This window comes from Octopus bimaculoides, chromosome 18, assembly GCF_046866305.1.
Source record: "Octopus bimaculoides isolate indiv1 chromosome 18, ASM4686630v1, whole genome shotgun sequence".
NCBI classification, from domain to species: domain Eukaryota; kingdom Metazoa; phylum Mollusca; class Cephalopoda; order Octopoda; family Octopodidae; genus Octopus; species Octopus bimaculoides.
This window is the reverse complement of record NC_142945.1, coordinates 34,575,857-34,589,659: the sequence shown is the minus strand read 5'-3', so window position 1 is coordinate 34,589,659 and position 13,803 is coordinate 34,575,857.

The following is a 13,803-nucleotide window of genomic DNA, read 5'->3' as shown; positions in this document are numbered from 1 at the left end:
TATATAGATATGATTGAAAGAAGATGCAGTAAAAAAGTTTTTTCTTTTTATAAATGTGGCTCACTTTTTTAAAGTTATTTTAGGAAATAAAAAATTGGTGAACTGTGATGTCATTAGCTCATTTCCAGTGAATGGTATTATATTATACAATTTGTTAAAGAGTTATTAATACAGTAGCAGCTATCAATTTGGCAGAAAAATAAAGTATTTACAGCCATTCCAGCAGTGTGTGTGTGTGTGTGTGTGTGTGTGTGTGTGTGTGTGCATGCGTGTGCATGCATGTGTGCATGCGTGTGTGTGTGTGTGTGTTTACATATATATGTGTAATGGCTTGCCTTATCCTTGCTGGTATAAGAAATGATATTTCATTAGTTTGAGGAAATAATTCTTTTAACTTTCTTGATGCTTTGGAAATATATTTTAGATTATAGATTGTAACTCACAAGCTGTTCCTATACCACCCCTCACAATCCAAGTACATTTTCTTTCTCGTTTTAGAATTATGTAGATTTTGATTGATATACGTTATGCAGTTCATTACATAGTTTATTTTGGATACTGAAAGTGGCCATGCTGACCCTTATAACAGGATAAACTTGGACCTAAATAGAATATCCCAAGTTTTCAAAGACTGATTTTGCATGTTTTAATGGTTTGGGAAGTGTTTAAGGGTGATGAAAAGATGAGAGATTGGTTGAAAGATTGCAAGAAGAGAAGAGCATGGAACACCAGGTGGTTAGAAGAGAGGCTGAGGGTGAGGTGTATGTAACAAAGAGAAAGTAAAGGGTTTACCAAAGTTTTGTGAATCGTGTATTATAGATGTCCAGTATTTTGGATTGCAAACCCCATTGGTTGCACTAAGAATATCCATGAATGGAATGATAGTAGTGTACTTATCAGCACTGAAGATGAAATGAGAAATTAAAGCAAACATTACTCTGAGAAACTGACTATTTGAAAATTAAGAGCGAGTGAAAAGGAGTACTCCAGTAGAGCCAACAGGGAGAGCAGTTACTGAATTGACATTTATAAGGTCAAGAGCATAGGTAAAGTTATGAAGGAAGACAAAGTAGCTGAACCATCAGCAACATGGTATGAATCTTGAAAATGGGCACTTACAAGGTAAGTCAACTACTTCAGGTAACAGTTATACTTAATCACTAGTATAGCATCCTCATCATCAACCGCAACAAGAGCAAAATTATCCAGCAAACTAGCAACTACAGAAGTAATTGGTGGACCATGTTACAAATGCAACAGACAACATTAGAGAGAGAAGTAGCTTAGATAAGATGGTGTTTGGGTTTGAGCTAGAATGTGATATGACTAATAGCTTTTTGTCATATAACTACAAGAGAAGCTCTAAGCTAAAATTAAGTTACTACACTGAGTCTTTGTTGACGTACAGAAGGCCTTTCACATAGTACCATGCTCTATAGCCTGGCAGTTGCTAAGAAAATTTGGTATGTAGATGAATATGTTTGTGATAGCCTTGCAAGTCATACGTAGAGATGCCATAATTAAGGTGAGAGTTAGCTATGAATTCAATAAGGAATTCAGCATGTTGATAAGTTTCTATCAGGGCTTAGTTCTTGTACCCCTTCTTTTGGCTATACTTTTAGTTGTAGTTTTCCAGGCCATAACAGAAAAGCTTAAAGCTATCTGACTGTACGAAGTCCTATTTGATGATAACCTAATTTTCATAGGTTAATGTATTGAAGAAATAAAGAAATTCCAAATATAGAAGTAATGTCTAGAATCACAAAGCCTCAAAGTAAACCAAGTAAAGATGTAGGTTGTAATTAGCAGTAATAGAGACAAAACTCAACTACCAGCAATGAGGTGATCATACTCAATATGCAATAAAAGCATTGGTAGAAACACTATAGTATGTACCAAATGTAAACTATATGTGCACAAGAAATTCTGCAAGATCACTGCTAGCTGACACAGAAGAAGGACTTTGTAGCTGATGCATAACAGCATTTAGCAACCATGAAATGAATTCTTTCAAATTTCTAGAAGCAGCTCATAGGTTTTACTATAAAGAAATATTGGATATGTTTGTTCCAAATGCATTGTGATGAATGTTAAGACAGAGTGGAAAAAATGCAAGGAAGCTTTTGCCTTTGTTGCTAAGAGAAGGATTTTTCTTTGAGTGAAGGGTAAAGTGTATGATTCTCACATACAAATGAGTGATGTTGCATGATGGCAAAACATGGGCATGGAATGCAAGGGATGTACAATGACTGGAAAGAAATGTAACAAACATGCTTCATAGAATCTATAATGTTAATGGTCTTGGATGACTGAACACAAATAAGCTGAGAGAAAAACTGAATACAAATGGAATCAACTACAATATGCCAGTGAGAAGACTGTTCTGGCATGGGTATGTGAAGCATATAGAGGAAAGTTTGGGGGAATCTATGAGGAAGAACTGTACAGAAGAGAAGGACTGAGAAACATGGGTAAAAATGATCTAAACTCATCTTTAGAGACTGAACATAACAAAAGAGATGTCAAAGGACTACATGAAGTGACAAACCACTAAGATTGTCCAACCCATGCAAGCATGCAAAAAAAAAACACTTGAAAAATGATAGTAATGATAATGATTTATATGTCTGCATGTTCTCTTCTGTTTTTAATCATTTAAATTCTTCTGAGGAGCTGATTTCTAATATGTATATCTGTGTGTGCGTGTGTGTGTGTGTGTATTTATATGTATATATTTATAATTTATATCTGTTATGTTTCTTGATATATTGATTACTGGCCCAAATTTTGTTTTGCAACTGGTTACAGTAATTAACCAGAAAAATAAAATTACTGTGGTAAATAAACATGAGACACAAGTGGAAAATATAAAAATATTTAGGGTGAACTTAATATTCTAGAAATATGTTTAATAAAAATATTTAGCTGAATAAAATTAGCTTGTAAAGCTTTAGGCTATCTGGAATATTGGGAAACATATGAACAGATATTTAATGAGAAAAACATAAGAGTTTATATTTTTATGCGGTAAAGAAGAGCAGATTTGAATTCTGTGATCTGTAAGAATGTATTTCGAATATACGTGTGAGAAAAATTAAATAGTTAACTTTGTATCAAAGTTGTAAGGTTAATTAGTGTAATTTGTTGGTAATTAATAAAAAAAGATGAAATGAGATAATAAATTATGACATAATGTTTAGCCATTCATTTATATGTTATGCTTAAAATGCTAGAAATTTAGTAATCTAGAATAAAAGGTTTTGGAAATATTTGAGGAAATATTATTAGCAGTGAGTTCTTAGGTACTGCATATTGCAGTTGTGTTTACATTAATTTTAGTGTTTACAAGGTAGTTGTTTGTTCATTTATAAATAAATTTTACATTAGTTTTTTTTTTTCATTGGAAGTAAAAACTCAGTGGAAATTGAGAGAACAAATATGACATGCAAGAGATGTTATATAATATAAACTATATGTTGGATTGTATGTCTTATTTTGAAGGACTGTTTAGCACTAATTGACAATATGTATTATAAGCATTAGATTGTTTAAGGAGGAGTGTGGAGTGTGGCTGAAAGAGTCACAACTACTGCATGTAATTTTTTATGGTAACTCAGCTGGTGAATAAGGGTATGGAGATGAATAACACACACACACATGCACACAAACATAATAATAATAATAATAATAATAATAATAATAATAATAATAATAATAATAATAATAACAATAACAATAATAATAATAATTTATACTATAATAGAGAAAGCTGCTTATTAATTAGGTATTAAAAATTACTAAAAGTAGTAAAAGAAAGCAATTATTGACCTCTGGAAATATTTTTGTAGATTCATGTTCTCAGAAATTTCCTATAATTTCAATTTCTCATGTTTCTAGAATTTTTTAAATTCCAATTTCTCTCAAATTTAAATATTCATTGCATTCACTGTGGAGTATTCCATTCTCATTTGCAAAGTCTCTCACTTTCTCTTTTAAGTTTTCATTCGCTGTTTGGAAAACTGATAGTTTGTTCTATTAATGTATACATAATTTATTATTTACTGAATGAAAATTTTTAAAATACCCATATAATTTTTTAATGCAGGATATCTGTGAGAAGAGCCTAGAAAGTTGGGTAATTACTATTAGAAGATGAAGAGAAAAAACGTTACAGACAAGTACTCGAAACTTGCACCTTATTCACAGTTTCCAAACACTCTGTACCACTAAGCCAATATATACACAAACAAGTTGTACGACAGAGAAAAACAGTAACACACTAACGCACACACATAGATACACATACACACAAATGAAAGGCAATGAATGTGTGTGTGTGTGTTTGCTGTTCACTGACAAAACTTCATGCTGCATTACTTTTGAGAAGTTTTGTTAGTAAACAGGTCACAGTTTCAAAGCGAAAAAATATTTTGACACAAATGAAATTTTAATGCTGAAATGGAACTGGTACTAAATATAGAGGTCCCTTAATGGTACTACATAGATACAGAGGTACTACTTAAATACAGGTGTTATGTACAAAGCATTTTAAATGCACGCTGTGTGAATGCGTAATGGCACTTTAACCCCAGCCCTAACCGTAAAACTAGCCCAAACCTTAACCCTAAAAACTAACCCTAAAACTGACCCTTCCATTCATATTGTTATGTAGATGCATCAGGACCTCTGTATTTAAGTGGTTCCCTGAAACTAATGGTTTCTGTTTGTTCTTGTATGGCTTACAAACATCCATGCTGCAATTGTTTTTGTTTCAGCACACGATCTTAGATCAAGTCATCTGCTATGCAAGTACATCGTAATTTTTTTTAATTACTGTGGATAAATGCCAGAAATGACCTTCTCAGGCTCTCGAGTATATTAATTTCTAAACAGAAACAATCGGGTGCAGGGAGTGGGTTTGCCAAAAATTCATAATTTCTAAGATTTCCGTTTTTAAAGCATATAAACGTATTTATGGGGGTAAATATTGAAAAACATCAATACATGCGAGAGTGACAAAGAAATGAGGAGGGCTGTCTTTGGATGTGCTAGAAACAACAGCCAAATCGCCCTTAAATCACTCACTTTTCCCTTTGAAAATATTAACAATTTTTTAAAAGTATTTTACCGAAAATGGTCTTCTCATGGTTTTGAAGTGCAAAAAAAAAATTCGTCAAAATAGGTCTGGAGTGGGATTATGAGGGAGGTGGTGTAAAAAATAAGACTTTACAAAACTTTTTACATACAAAGATGCCCCCTACAACCAAGCCATCATTTCAAAGGCTGTCGTTTAAAAAAAATTAGGAAAATCCCTAAAACATTTTCCCCACAAAGTTCATTATAATTGTATTCTATGTCGTTTGAAAGGGATTTGTATAAGTTTCCAATAAAAGACACCCATCTTCCTGAAAGTTATGAAGGACAAAAGTCAGATCGTGTGAATTCTCTAAAATTCCTCTCTCCACTTCCTCGGAAAAATTCTTCTTCATAAATCCCTATATACTCTGAAGCCACAGCCTCTAAGCGGTATTTGGAGAAAATTTTGTTAAAACGTATCCATTTTTCTGGATGTCATACATCTGTAGAAATGTCCTTTTATTTATACAATTTTTTCATGTTATGTTCATTTCATTCATTGTTATGTTCTCACTCCCTCCCCTCTTTCTCTCTCTCTCTCTCTCTCTCACACACACACACACACTGCAAAGCTTACAGAAGGGCTGCTGAATTGAAATTTCTATGTTGCTTTGTGATGTTTGTTTAAAAAGGAGAGATTATGACTGTGATAAAATAATGAAAGCAATACTTACTAAGCAAGTGAGCACTATTATACAAAGAAATAATTAGACGTAAAATATAAAAATTATTAGAATTGGAAATCAAATGCGAAAATTATTATCAAGGGCTTAGCAGAAAGCCGCCTGGAGGGTAGTCTTTCTGCTATTAATAATAGTAATAATAATAATAATAATAATAATAATAATAATAATAATAACAAATGTTACGGGGAAAACAACAAATGTTACAGCAAAACAATCAGCCACCTTTTATATATGGATGACCTAAAATTATACACTAAAAATGACAAAGAGCTGGAAACACTACTACAGACAGTACATGGCTTTACCAAGGAAATAGATATGAAATTCGGATTAGAAAAATGTGCCAAAGCAACCATGAAAAGAGGAAAACTAGTTAAGAGTAGCAACATTACACTAGATAAAGCCAATGAAATAAGAGAATTAGACCAAAGCCGGACATACAGATACTTAGGAATCAATGAACTAGATATGATACAACACACACAAATGAAAGAGAAAATGAAGAAAGAATACTATAGATGACTTAGATCAATACTGAAAACAGCTCAATGCTAAAAACAAGATAATACATATTAACACTTTAGCCATCCCAGTTATAAGTTACAGCTACAATATCCTTAACTGGCCACTAAATGAACTAACCAAAATAGACAGGAAAACAAGAAAAATAATGACAGGATATAGGATGCACCACCCAAAATCTATATATACAACGCACAGAAGGTGGCAGGGGTCTTATACAGCTGGAAAACTATTATAAAATAACCACCATAGGACTGCAAAAATACCTACTCCAGAAGCAAGGAAAACTAATACAAATAGCCACAAAACATGAGCAAAACAAAAAGCTGTTTTCAGTATTTAAGGAAGCTGACAAATACAAACAAGAAATCATACTACCTAACAAATACGAAGAAGAAGAAGAAGAAACAACAAAAGCTATGAAACAAATGAAATCCAAACTAAAACTAGAACAGCAATGGACCATGATAAATACTGGACTAAACTAAATGCAAAAGAAATAGACAGAGAAAAATCCCAGCAATGGTTGAGAAGCTCAGGACTCAAAGCAGAGACTGAAGGATTTTTAATTGCTGCACAAGACCAAAGCCTCCCCACCAGAAATGACCAAAAACATATAATGAAAAGAAACATGACAAGTAACTGTAGAATATGTGTAGATGGACAAGAAATAATAAATCATATTATCTCTGGCTGCCCAGTCCTGGCTAAGAAGGAATATATTCAGACACGACAGAGCTGGGACCTATATACACTGAAAACTATGCCAACACTATGGAATAACAACAGAAAAAAATGGTATAAACACACGCCAGAAAAGGTCACAGAAAACGAGAAAGCAACCATACTCTGGGATATGCCAATACACACAGATAGAGAAATTAAGACAAACAGACCAGATATAGTTGTCAAAGATCATGAAGAAAAAAATACTTTCTAATTGATGTATCAATACCAGCAGATGACAACGTTTCCCTAAAAGAAATGGAAAAACTTTCAAAATACAAAGACCTGGAAATAGAGGTAACTCGAATGTGGAATCTAAAAATAGAAACAATTCCTATCATAGTAGGTGCCTTAGGTATAATAAAAAAATATTCAGACAAATACATAACAAAATCACCAGGACTTGCAAATATATATTAACATACAGAAAATTGCACTACTGGGCACATCCTACGCAAAACACTTTCAATACAGTAACCATAAGAGCATCACAGCAAACCACAGCACATACCCAAGGTGCACAGACCTGCGCTCTGTAGTGAAGTGAAAGCACGTTATAAAAATAAAACTACTGAACAATAATAATAATAATAACAATCATCCTTTCTACTAAAGGCACAAGGCCTGAAATTTTGGGAGAGGTGACTAGTCGGTTATATCAACGACAGTGTTGCACTAGTACTTAATTTATTGACCTCAAAAGGATGAAAGATAAAGTCAACCTAGACGAAATGCCACTGAGCATTTTGCCTGGTGGGCTAACAATTCGGCCAGCTCGCCACCTTTAAATAATAATGACAATAATAATCCTTTCTACTATAGGCGCAAGGCCCGGATTTTCTGGGGTGGGAGACAGTCGTTCACATCGACTCTTGTTCTCAACTGGTACTTAATTTATCAACCCCAAAAGAATGAAAGGCAAAGCCATCCTTGGCAGATTTTGACTTCAGAATGTAGCAGCAGGTGAAACACTGCTAAGCATTTCACCTGGTATAATAACGATTCTGCCAGCTTGCCACATTTAAATAATAATAAGAATAATAATAATAATAATAAATAATAATAAGAATAATGATATAACACAAGGATGGAAGTTAATAGGCTTTGATAGTAGATCATGATGTACATTTTTCTGCATCCCTCATCTGTTTTATCCTTCATAATATACATACATACATACATACACATATATATATCATCATCATCATCATCATCGTTTAACGTCCGCTTTCCATGCTGGCATGGGATGGACGGTTTAATTGAGAACTGGTGAGCCAGATGGCTGCATCAGGCTTCAATCTGATCTGGCATAGTTTCTACAGCTGGATGCCCTTCCTAACGACAACGACTCCATGAGTGTAGTGGCTGCTTTTACGTGTGACGGGCACGAAGGCCACACAGCAGGCAGTACTGGTGATGGCCATGCTCAAATGGTGTTTTTTACGTGCTACCTGCACACACACACACACACACACACACACACACACACACATACACACACACACACATATATATATATATATATATACATATATAAATGTATACAAACGTACACACACACATATATATACATATATACACATACGCATACACATATACATATATATATATATATATGCATATATGTATATGTATGTATGTATATATATATGTATATGTGTGTGTATGTATATATATATATATATATATATATGTACATGCACACACATATTTATGTCTGTGAGTACGCTGCCTTCAGATATCATATAAGATAACTTTAGAGTAAACAGAACAAATCTTATGTGTATATTTTATGAATGTTTATCTATCTGGATAGTGTACAGAAGAGTGCAATGAAAGAAATGTATAATATGATTGTCTGGAATTATAACTACTGGCACCAGTTCAGAAAAAATACTGGAGTAAATAAGGAAATGTTACTGTCAATCAATATGTCAATGAAATGTCAGTTGAATGGGATTCAGTTCATGTACGATGATAAAATTTTCTTTATCAGAGCAACAACTAGAAAATTGGAATCACTGAAATATGCATAATAAGTGTTGGAATAAAACGAAAACTGGTACAAAAATATTTTAAAGAAAAGCAATTATGCTTTTGACTATCCAAGTGAAGTATGGTTTTTGGCTATATGTTTATTATTATTATTGAAACTGGATTGTAAAGAATACTGTTTCTTGTATAAATATTATCAGAAAGAGGAGATATCCAGCAAAATTGTTTAGGGAAAGAGTTGGAATAGGTGTTTTTAGATATGTCTAGAATAAAAGATATAGGAGTTACTTAAAACATGATAGAGGTGCATTCTTGAGTGATATTCATAAATTAAATGGGTTCTTTTTTGTCTTTTTAAAGTTTTCTATTTGTTATTAGAATATTCTTGAAAAGAATTCTAAATTTGTGCAAAGGTAGATAAATGGTGAGACACCAAAAATGATAGTCCAAGATATGTTTGTTATATGTGAGTACCCTAACCATTTAGCATTCAAAATACTTGGTCAAATGCAATGGTTGTTTATTCTCATAGCTTCAAGATTTCAATGATGTCATTTGTTTATTTTTAGAATGACATTGTAGGAGAGGTGTGAGAAGTCAAATCTGGCCAGTTCAAACATAAAACAAGTAGAATATTTGGGCCAGATATGGCTGATTTAAATGCCAAAGGGTTAATATAATATATAAATTGGGCTTTTGTGTTTGTTAAAAGATAACTGAAGTTTACTTGCTGATGAGTTGTCTTTTAGATTTGATCTGAGTAGCAATGGCCAGACAATATAAATTGATATTAAACATGATAACTGGGAGAGTAAATGTATAGAAACTAAAGAGGAACTATATTAGTAAACTAGTGCAATGTTTAGGGTATATTGCAAAAGATAACACAAATGTTAGTGTCTTTTACAGGTTACAAGTTAGGCAGGGAAGATATGGAGATAAGAGAAAAGAAAGTTTATTACCAATCAGAAATAAAAAAAAAGAGTAAACAAAACATGTTCATAAAAGGATAGTTAATGTATCGAGGTAGAAGTCACATTTAAGATGCTTGTCAGGATAAGTTTAATGCAGTAAGTTATTAGACTATCTATAAAAAATGAATTACATTCATATTCACACAAGAGTAGGAGCTAGTTTAGAAACTGTTGATGTAATGTTAGAATTACAAGATCAAAAGTAATTTAGAATCAGTCAATAAACGTATAAAGCAATTCTGTCTATACAGTAATCCCTCGCCATATTGTGTTTCGCCTATCGCAGTTTATTTTTTAAGCTTATGTCAATTCCGCAGTAGTGTTGTTTTGCATTTATAATAAAGTAGATATATACAAATTATAAAAATAATAAAAAAATATACAGTACATTACTGTTTCAACTTCGTGGATTTTCACCTATCATGGGGGGTTTTGGAACATAACACCTGTGATAGTCAAGGGATTACTGTATATGGAATTATATAATTCATCAAATGTAGAGTTTTGATTTAAGAGAAAGAAGGAATAGGGTTTTGGTCACACCAGAAGAGGATGATGGCTATGTACTTGCTATAATAATCTATAAAATTTTTATTTACTAGGATAAAGTACCAGCTTGTCATGCTGAAGTGTTTAAATATATGTGTATATATATATATATATATATGTATGTGTATGTATGTAGATGTGTGTGTATGCATGTGTGTATATATATATATATATATATATATATATATATATATATATATATATATATATATATATACACATATATGTGTGTGCATGTGTATATATACACACATATATATATATATACTGTGTAGCCAAAAATAAGAGTATTCTGAGTGGTGCCTCAGTAAAAATATTTTAGCATACAGGAGATCTTGGTTATAGTTATGGACAATAAAATAAATACTTAGCAAAGAAAAGTTTCCTCTATTTTAGAATATGGTTAATAACTTTTAGTTTTAGTTTTGTGAAAAATTCAAAATGGATATGCTCTTACTGTCATCCTGATTGTGATAGTTGAAGGATGCTGATTGTATTGTGAAATTAATGGAGTCATGTTAAGGTCAGTGTATGACATAGCTAGGTTGTTGTCTCTGCAGTAACTTGGTGCACAAGATCTTTAAATTTACACTTATTGTCAGTTAAGCTAGTGTTATGGAGAGTTCAGTTGTAGCAAATAAATTTTATATGAAGATCTGTGTAAAAAAGTATAACTTAATACATATTTGTAAAATATTTTACAATGTTTACACTCAGCCTGGGGAAGAGTGTGTATGCAGAAGAATGTTTTAACTACAGATATACTTCCAAATAGGTTTTATAGCTGAATAAACCACATTGTATGTTTTTTCTTTGGGAATTTGTGGATTTCCAATTTATTGTAGTTTATCTTCAAGGTTGCTACAGATAAGGGATTCATTGCAGTAATTTCAAAAATGTTTTAAAATTGTTCATGTGTGGTTGTTTAGATAAATTCAACGAAATATTTTTTAGGTAATTATTGATTATGTTCGTAGGATGATTGCATTGCTTATATATGGAAGTGTAGATTCTCACTGTACTGTTTACTTGACGTTTAATACTCACAGTTAGAATTTACATTAATTTGAAAAAAATTCAGAAAAGCTTGCATTTCTTTTTTAAAGACCTAAATTTCCAGGTTAATGTAAATTTCTCGAACAGATACTTACACATATACATACTGTATATACATACATATATATGTATGAATGTACATATCTACATACATATGTACACACTTGAGTACATACATATCTATCAATCTACAATTATATATATATATATATACAAGCAGAAAGACTACCCTCCAGGCGGTTTTCTGCTAGCACCTTGATAATATTTTCACATTTGATTTCCAATTCTAATAATTTTTATATTTTACGTCTAATTATTTCTTTGAATAATAGTACTCACTTGCTTAGTTAATATTGCTTTCATTATTTTATCACAGTCATAATCTCACTTTTTAAATAAACATCACAGTAGTCCAACAACAGAGGGAGGAGCAGTTTGTCAAGTTTTACCTTCCCCTGAAAGCAATATAGAGATTTCAATTCAGCAGCCTTTCTGTAAGCTTTGCAGTGTGTGAGAGAGAGAGAGGAGAGGGAGAGAGAACATTGCAAACAATGAGTGAAATAAACATGAAATGAAAAAATTGTATGAATAAAAAGGCATTACTACAGATGTATAAGCCTCCAAATTTGTTGCCTCATGACATCCAGAAATATGGATACTTTTTAACAAAATTTTCTACATGTACTGCTTAGATGTTGTGGCTTCAGAGTGTATAGGCTTTATGAGGAAGAATTTTTCCAAGTGGGTGAAAAGAGGAGTTTTGGAAAATTCACGCAATGGGTATCTTTTAACGAAAGTTTATACAAATCCCTTTCAAACAGCATAGATTACGATTATAAAAAAATTTGTGGGGATAATTTTTTCAGGGATTTTCCTAATTTTTTTTTTAATGACAGCCTTTCAAAATGACATGGTTTTTACAGCTAGATGCTCTTCCTAACACGAACTACTTTTACAATGTACTGGATGCATTTTACATGATATCAACAACAGGAAGGTCACCAAGTAATCTGCAAAATTAAGACTGCTTGACTGAGAGGGAGAATGGTACTGAGGGAGGCAGCCTTGTGCCTGGCGATGAGAGGCTAAATGGTGAAAGAGGGACAGAAACAGGTGTCTTTCTCAATAGGTGGTACATGGTTACTCTAGGAAGAGAGATAGGGAGGGGGAAAAGAGAGATAGTAAAAAATAGAGAGAGAGAAAAAATGGTGATGAAGATGTACTGGGGTGTTTACTATCATGGTACAAAGAGGTGAATGTAAGTGGAGTGATACAGAAGATTGGACAGGGTGAGTGTATAGGGAGTGTAAAAGAAGGGTGGTGGGAGAGGGAGGTAGAAAGGAGATGCAGTGAGGAGTGAGCACAGGTAAATAGAGGAGTAGCTGGACAGCAATGTTGACAAGGAAATGTTGGGCTGCAGGAGGTGGGAGGAGAGACAAGCATAGTGCATGATGAGATGTAGTCTAGTTCAGTGGAGGGGCTCAAAAAATATACACACGCACACATATGTGTGGTAGGGTGTTTGTATGTATGAGTGTGGTTGTGTGGGCATTATTCATGTACACAGTTCTAAAAAATTTGAAAGTCAAAGAAATACAGAAGTAAAGCAAATGAATCTCAAGAATTACCTGTACACACGCACACACTAAACTTGCAGAGATGGAACTTGAACAGACAAGTCATGAGAACTGCTTCTATTTATACACCTGCATGCATGCATACATACATACATACATACATACATACACACACACACACACACACACACACATACATACATACATACATACATACATATTCCACACATTTTATTGTCTCAAATTTCCATGCAGACTAATAAACCAAATTGTGTGATCCTTCATGAAATGAAATTTTAATAAATAAATGAGCTTGTTTCATATTGTTTCCCTAAACTACGCACACATGCACAAATACATCTACCATAGATTTAATCATATGTGTGTCTGTGTGTGTGTGTGTCTGTGTGTGTGTGTGCATGTGTAAACATATATTTTTAATGCCAACACATATGTGTATACATACACACACACGCATATATATATATGAATGTGTGTGTGTGTTTGTGTGTGTATATATATATATACAAACATATATATATATATATATATATATATATATATATATACATATATATATGT